We start from the raw sequence: 9,200 nt of genomic DNA, 5'->3' as shown, positions 1-9,200 counted from the left end.
CTATAATTCAAATCAACAACCCGCTAATGGAGATTTTAGAAGCTCCGCGATTTGTAATTGATGGAAACATATATTGAAGCAAAGGTTCGCGAAACCAGTTACATGCCTCGGATTTTCGATGATGAATTTGGGCGTAGGTCTGATTTAGTCTAAATCAAAAATGGAATCTGTGATTCAACATTAGGGTTTGTTAAAATTGAGTGACTAACGCTAGAATAGAATGATAGAATCTAGAAATCTTTTAACATGTCTGGTGGAATTGTCCGAACGACGATGATTTGTTGAAGAAGCTCTGAAATCGATTGAGAGAACCTTTTAATTGAAAGGGAGAAAGGGTTTGAAAATATGATGTTGTTTCAACATGACTTGGTTAAACAGTCAGGAAAGAAGTCGACAATAATAGAGGGGTGAGGGATTAGGGTTTGAATGTTATGAAACGGTTTATTGGAATTTATTTTTTGATTTTATTTTTGAATTATTTTATTATAAAGAAAATCTAACAAGGCTTGATATATATGGAAATAAAAGAGAGGAACCAATAAGAATAGACCATTTGTTCAAAAATCCAATTTCTTTAATAGTATAAATAGATTAAAATAGCATTCATGACTCTTTGACAAAACCACACCCGTACACTTCAATGTCTTCCGGTTCCAACACTCACGCAGACCAAATCACACCAACAATTGAGTCACCACCATTCACCGGTCCATCCATCGATTATCGCTGTCGGCTATCACTGTCCACTTTCCACCGCCAGTAACCCCAACCCTAACACCACAAATACCGTCTATCATTCTCTACCGTACACACATCAGCCGCCCACCACCCACCGTTCACCATCTTCATCATCTCCACCGTTCACCGCCGCAGAAACCCCCACCTTACGTTCGCAACTTCATCGTCTCAACCGTTCACCGCCGCAGAAACCTTTCGCAAACCATCTCTACTAGCTACCACCATGCCCGAAACCATAGCCTAATCTTCTCCTGGCCATCCTCAACCACCATCTTCTGATCCACCGTCCATAATTTTTATTTCCACGTGGAACAATGTCGCCGGTTAGGCACGTAGGTAGAACGATGGGTGGGAGGAAAACTTTTTAGAATGAAAGAAATCGAGGGTTGTTTTATTTGATAGGAGTTGAAAAAGGTAATTAGGTAATTTCTTATGTACTTGAGGAAATACATAATTTAGTATAAAGGGTCAGATAAATATGTAATAAGGCACCTATATATATATGTATGTATATATATGAGGGATGGTTCATGCGAGAAGTCAAGTTACAACGAGAAGTGCGATAAGTTAATGTGGATCACTCGTTTAATTTTCAATCTTAAATCATTAAAAATATATGAAAAGGATATTAAATTAATATAAATTTATTCTCTCTCCAATTAATGTATAAGTAATTAAACCATATGAGTTACATTTCTAACTAATGTAATTAATATAATCAAAATAACTAAAATAATCAAAAAATCCATAAGACAATAAATTTATCTTTACAATTTTTTATGCTAGATCTTGAGTTCACCCTACACAACTATAATATTTTCTTATACCCCTTCAAATTTTTCCTACATATGTTTAATTTTTTTCATACACATCTTAATTTTTTTCCTACTCATTTTCAATTATCTTTGTACGTATGTTTTTCGTCCTACACATCTTCTTATGTTTCCTACGCATATTCAATTTATTCATTCACATCTTTAATTTTTTGCTACACATTTTTAATTTTTTTCATACACGTATTAATTTTTTTCCCTACACATCTTTAATTTTCTCATACACAACATATTTTTTTCCTATACATCTACATTCGTCGTACACTTTTTTTTTCGTCCTACACATCTTCAATTTTTTTCTACGCATATTTAATTTCTTCCTACACATCTTCAAATATTTTCTACACATATTTAATTTTATCATACACATCTTTAATTTTCTCATACACAACATATTTTTTCCTACATATCTACATTCGTCGTACACTTTTTTTTTCGTCCTACACATCTTCAATTTTTTCCTACGCATATTTAATTTCTTCCTACACATCTTCAAATTTTTGCAACACATATTTAATTTTCTCATACACATCTTAATTTTTTCCCTACACATTTTTAATTTTCTCATACACATCTTATTTTTTTTCCTGCACATTTTCAATTTCTTCTTACATATTTTTTTCCGTCTTACACATCTTCAAACTATTTTTATTTCAAAAGAGTAAGCAAAGATCAAGATGCTATTTTGCTTAAATCTTATAAATTAGAAGCTGTTTATTGACGAGAAAAAACAAAATTAAATCTTACACTAACATATAATGAAATAAATAAATTGTAACTTACAAATCATAAATTTTGGATATTTATGCTTTGGACTTTTATTTAGGGATATATAAAATAAATTAAAGGTTGAATTATTTTATTCTTCCTATACTACCCTTTTCTTATTTATTTTAATGTCTTTAAATTTTCTTAATTACAATAAATGCAATAATGTTTCAACCATTGATTAATAATCTAATGGTTGAGATCACTTATTGCACTTCTCGCTATAAGAATCAGTTTTGAAATGAACCTAATCCTATATATATATATATATATATATATATATATATATATATATATTCGGTTAATTTACACTTTTATATTGCATATTCTTTTAGAATTCTCCTTCTATCTTTTGTGTTTAGTTCGAGTCGTACTGGTTTGCTTCGTTGTCCACTAAACTCTAAGTTTAACTGGTTATTTATACCTAATTATAGATATAAGAAACAAACCGTATAATAATAATATAATAATAATAATAATAATAAAATAATATTTTCTCACTTAATAATCTGGATAGATGTTACGTGTTACATGTCCCTTTGGCAATTGACATCATGATGTACCACCCATTTTCATTAAAACAACATTCAGAAAAGAAAAAAAAACATTTGGGAGATTAAGAACTTTTACTTGGATAACAATATTAATGATATGTGTTAAACTTAAGGACATGTTATTTAAAAGACACCCATAAATATTGAAAATATGAAGTTAAACATACATATTAATTAAAGCAACTAACAGAGAACCAAAACTAAAATAAAATGGTAAATGTATTGTTGCTCCATCAGATTTTGCTGGAACATTTGGGACGGTTTCGGTTTCATTCCCTTTTCCATTTCCAGCTGTTCCTGTAAAATACTTGATGTTCTTGTAAATAACTTCACAGTGTAACAATAATAATAATAATAATAATAATAATAATAATAATAATTTTCATACACCTTTTTCTTTAATTTTAGAAGACCGGTAATAGGGGGTAATGTCCAACACGATACTGAAATAATCACCTTTAGAATTGTCATATCTAAATAGCTTAATAAATAGGTTGTGTTCGGATCGACCTATTTAATTAAACGCGTTGTGTTTGAGTTGACCTGCTTAACCTTTTCGGCTAAAATGGTTGGCCCGCTAATCTATTCATGTTTGAAACGTTAGATAAACAGGTTAAACGGAAGATGTTCGAATACACAATTGTGTCTTATGATAGGGGTGTTCATCGGATTGGATAACGGTTATTAGGTTCGGATTGTTCGGATTTGAAAGTTTTGGAACCCTATCCAAAATCCGATCCGATCCGAATTAGGGACATTCCTATCCGATCCGAATCCAATCCAAATTGAATTCGGATGGATTCAGATCGGATTCGGATAATCCGAAATTATCCGAATAATCCGTATAACATATATACAAACTTAAGTTTTATTAAATAAACATACGAAACTAGAAAATAAAAATAAAACACTACAAGAACAAGGAAGTTTAAATAGTGTTAGAAAGTATAACGACCACATTTTTGTCTATGGTGTGTTAGGTTGATTGAACGAATAACGAAGTTATGGTTATAAAGTTATTGTAAATGTTAATGGACTTAGCTATATATTATACACTAATAACATGTTATATATTCGGATTATTCGGATATCCGAATAATTCGAACTATCCGGAATTTTTTAAAATCCATATCTGAATCCAATCCGAATCCGAATCCGAATATCCGAATAAGAATTCGGATCGGATTATTCAGGTTTCGGTTTCGATTCGAATTTTGGTTTTTTTCAGATTGCGAATTTCTTGAACACCCCTATCTTATGATATTAATTTTTGACAAGAATAAAAATACATGTCATGCTAGGGTGGAACAATTAACCTGCTAATTACTATCCAATTTGTAACGCGCCAACATGTCAACCTGACACATTGGGACCCCTTTATAGCTGTCAATTATCGTTAAATTAATTATTATGATGTTTAAATATGTTTGAGGAAATTTCTTTTTTAGCGGTACAACATGAATAAACTTCTAATTAGTTATCGAAAGATTACCATCACAACTGCTGACCAGAGGTGTCTGAACGCTGCAAGCCGCGGGTAATCCCAAAGCCAAAGTTTGATTAATTTTGAAACCCGTGGATGAGTGACCATGGCCACCACTAACCAATGTACAAAGACACCGTGGTTGTGACTTGACCACATTGGCTAGTTGCGTGCAGCATGAAGGTGGTGGAGTAGATGAATTCCCGCACACATAGCTAATGCATGGGCTCAAGCTCACGATAGCGCTTCTGCACTCGGAGTGAGTGGCTTCACCACTTAACATGACCGTGAGCGCCACCATGATCATGACCAACCCAAACACTTCACTCCCATTTAAACCCATTTCTTTTGTAACTTCAAACGAAATGTTTGAGCTATTAGTTGTTTATAATGGATGCATGGTTAAATGTGGGTGATTTATAGGAAAAATTGGGGATTTGTGTGGCCTAACTTTTTCCTGATGAAGGAGTTTGTTTCTAGATGTCTTTTATTGAATATGACAAGTCTGTTTTTCATTAATGTTTCTTCTATAACCATGTTTTCATATTTCCTTAAAAACTAGATGTTTTTTCTGTTAAGAAAAGCTAGCTATAGTATTTGCTACTTATTTAGTGAGGAACTAGGAAAAGGTATGTTGCATGAAGGATAAAAGGAAAAAGGAATTCAAGATTAAGCTATCAAACTTCGTCTAAATAAGTTAATATGACGATAAAAAGCCACGAGTAATATACATATATAAATATGTACGTGTTGCGTAAGATAAATGTTTTAGGGATGTCCGAAAACCTAATTTTGATGTGCGTATAAATAAATTTTAAATGCACGTACTAGGATAGTTGCGACTAAACCGATAATTAATCAATTGTAGGTCCCGAAAGCGGATCTAACAAGTTCTTGAATCACTCTCACTTACTAGCTAGCGGAAATCACTAGTAAGCAACCGAGATCTCGGATCTTGGAGTGTTTGTTTATTGGCCGTGAGATAGGAGAGAAAGAGAGTTGAGAGAGTTGGTAAATATGGATGAGGTTGAAGTATTTGCAAAAGGTCCAAACATACATATACAAAACCGACAAGCTACTAAGATACATCGTTAACAAAACGAACAAATACGAAAGACTTACAAACAAAACTGGACCCTACATCAATTACTACTGAATAATTTCTATTGATAAGTCAAGCAACCCGGCGAGATCAGAAGGCATTTCTATTGATAAATCAATTATTAATTTACTAGGGATATATTTGGATGTAATGGTATTATCTTTATGCATTTACTACTTGGAACCAATCATCATGGTCCTCAAGGGCAATGTTCAGAGATGGTTTTGTTACAATCCATGACTAAATCCGAAGCCCATCTCATAAAACTCTTGTGGATTACCAATGCTCTCTTGTAAAGGACGAAGGACGAAGGACTCACTCCACATCACACCGCCCGTGCTTTATCATCACAAGGAGACTTATTTGCAGCACAATACACCGACCGTTAAATTTGATACAATAATATATCCAATCTGAAGGGGGGAGAAACCATAAAGAAAGAATAGTAAGACAACAAATGACATAAAATGCATGTTTCGAGTTTTCATTCCCAAAGTGGTAAATGCAAATCGAAGTCCAAAAGAGCATAAATATTTGCAACCAAATAACAAATGAACTACTAGATGCAATCGCAAACACAGAGTGGCAAAGTCACGCTCACGCATACCATTATCAAATTCAGCTACTCGAATTGAAATGATCAGTTCCAAGAAGATACTCACGAAAACCAAATGAGCGGAATAATACAGTTGGTGTAACCCTAGAGCTTCCTAGAGTTATAATTGATAAACGAGCTTAAATGCAAAACATCTAGAAGTTGTTATGATTGATAAACCTTAGAAGAGATTACATGCAAAACATGAAGATGATGTTATTGATAAGATCCCAGAAGAGGTCAATGTCTTATAACAAACTAATCTAAAACAAAATAGTAATCCCTAAAGAGGTAATTATCTCATAAAAAATAATATGTTTCTAGAAGAAACGATGGTTACTTAAAAGAAGGATATAAAGTTCCGAAAGGAACTTCTGTATTAAATGAAAACAAGATCTCTACATATTGTATACAAAATAGTACTACACGGAACCAATCAAAATGCATGTTGATAAAATATATGCATATGTTATTGCAACAAATGTGATCGTTAGAATATTACGCACATAACAACCCCCCTGTAACACCCCGACCAAAGGCGGATTATACATCGGGGCGCCACATATTGTTTCATTACTCGTGACACTATTGGGTGTCAATATTTAATAAATACATTCATTCGCGCACGCTCAAGGTAAACATAAGATAACATAATCATCATAAATCAATATATTATAAATCATAATATTCGAACATCAATAACTTGTCTTGATACATTTTAATCTAGGTCCAAAATAAAGAAAACTTCCTAGGTTATCTCGAGCTCCAAAACAGCTACTGCAAACCTGAACATGTGTTAAAATAAACGTCAAACACTTGCGTGTTGGTGAGAAATCAAGTTTAATAGTTAATACATAGATAACAATAAATCTGCGCGCAACATGTGTATGTCTGGTTTACAACAAGGGTGTAATCAGATCGGGATCAAGTCTAAGATTCATAGACTGCCAGTGCTCACAATTGAGCTCACAAACAAGACAAACTGTGCATGTGTAAACAAAAGAGAAAATCATAAACGATAGTTCTCCCGTGTTCATCTAATGGTACCATAAGAACTGCGGAATAGACCGACAAGACGGTTAATGATCCACACATACAAATAAACAGCCAAGTCTACGTCCTCAACACATGGGATACTGCGCGACTAAAGTTCATAAACAGTTTAAGACTCTAAGTTTGTATGAACACATGAACATCCCAAAACATTAAAAATAAAAGGGATTAGGTACGCGATTACTCACTTGATAATCGGTGTGAAGATAGGTAAAGCAAGAACCAAACAAGCAAAGTTAACCTATAATTAAAGATTATTGTTTTAACGATTTGTTTTAATGTCTTGATTATAAGCTAGCATAATTAATAAGTAAATTAAACAAATTATTATATATATTATATATTACCGGAAAAGCAGGGTAGAACAGGGAGGAAGACGGAGGCAAAGAGAGGAGACGGCAGAGAGAGCAAGGAGGAGGAGAGAAAAGGAGAGATTAAGTGTTTGTGTGTGATGTGTTAGGCAAATAATATTATTATTTATAGAGAAACCCTATGGAACACAATCCCTAGAAAAGGGGAAAAGATCTCAAAAAGTAAAAGATTCCAAAAGCAAAAGATATGGCAGCTGCAGGGGGCAAGATAAAGCTGACAGGGAACAGTAAAAGCATGGGCGGGTCAGATAAAGGTACTGGTCAAGCATGGAAAAAGCAGATCTCCAAAAGATAATGTCAGTCACTTTTTCTGCCAACCAATGGGGTTGGTGCGCATGCTGCGCCGAAAGTAACTTTTCAGACATAAGACAGGTTAGGTCAACAGCACAGAAGATAAGACATCACAAAAGCAAACGGCTAGATTAAACAGGAGAAAAGACTCAAGGGTTAAATGCGAGAAGGCATCGAGCGCGAAGGCAAAAGTGCGCGAGCGCGAAGGCAGACAGAACCAACCTTAACGCGTCGCGGGAAGAATTATATTTCTAAGCGCGCCGCGGGAAGAACTTCAATTCTAAGCGCGTCGCGAGAACTATATTCCTTAGCGCGTCGCGGGAAGAACAGTATCCATAGCGCGCCGCGGGAAGAACTAAAATCCTTAGCGCGCTGCGGGGACAGTTCGTCTCGCGTATCGCAGTAACAGGTGGTCTTCACGCAGGCTTCCTTGTAAAGAGTCTGGCGCGTGAAGCTGCGCAGACAACCTTAGGCGGGAAGGAACAAAGGACAGGTTCAAGGCTTAAGGGCGGGACGGCGACAAGAGGGAAAAGAAGGCGGAAAGAGAGAAGAAGAGGGACGGGACGGCGGGAAGGAAAAGAGAGGAAGAGGCGGGAAGGAAAATATTATTATTAAAAATAAAGTATAAGTATAAATAAATATTAAATCATAAAAGAAAGAGATCGGATTAGAGAAACGGGTACCTGGGTCGGGTCGGATCGGGGCAGATGTCACAGTCTCCCCTACTTTAAGAAATTTCGTCCCGAAATTTATCTCGAAGTAGGTTGCGCAGAGAACAGGTGCGGGTACTTGATCTTCATTTGATCTTCCCTTTCCCATGTAAACTCGGCTCCGCGCTTGGACTCCCATCGAACTTTAACAATAGGGATACGACTGCGCTTGGTTTGCTTTACCTCGCGATCCAAAATCTCAACAGGCTTCTCAACGAAATGCATGGATTCATCAACTTGAACTTCATCAAGTGGTATGTGAAGGTTCTCGTCAGCTAAACATTTCTTGAGATTGGATACATGGAACGTTGGATGCACATTACTGAGCGCGGGCGGCAGGTCAAGTCTGTAGGCAACTTTTCCTACACGCGCGAGAATCTTGAATGGACCAACATATCGAGGAGCAAGCTTACCTTTCTTCCCAAAGCGGACAACACCCTTCCAGGGCGACACTTTGAGGAGAACAAGATCACTAACTTGAAATTCGAGAGGCTTTCGCCTGCGATCTGCGTAACTCTTCTGTCGGCTTCTGGCAGTCAGCAGATGATCACGGATCTTGGCGATTTTATCGGTTGTCTCCTGAACAAGTTCGGGTCCTGTGATTTGAGTTTCTCCCACTTCGCTCCAACAAATCGGGGAGCGGCACTTACGACCGTAAAGTGCTTCAAATGGGGCCATACCAATACTGGAATGATAGCTGTT

The sequence above is a fragment of the Bidens hawaiensis genome, unplaced genomic scaffold (genome assembly GCF_021521415.1).
Source record: "Bidens hawaiensis isolate Kalapana, Puna unplaced genomic scaffold, B.hawaiensis_p1.1 tig00029000_1, whole genome shotgun sequence".
In the NCBI taxonomy this organism is placed as follows: domain Eukaryota; kingdom Viridiplantae; phylum Streptophyta; class Magnoliopsida; order Asterales; family Asteraceae; genus Bidens; species Bidens hawaiensis.
Note: the sequence above shows the minus strand (reverse complement) of the source record.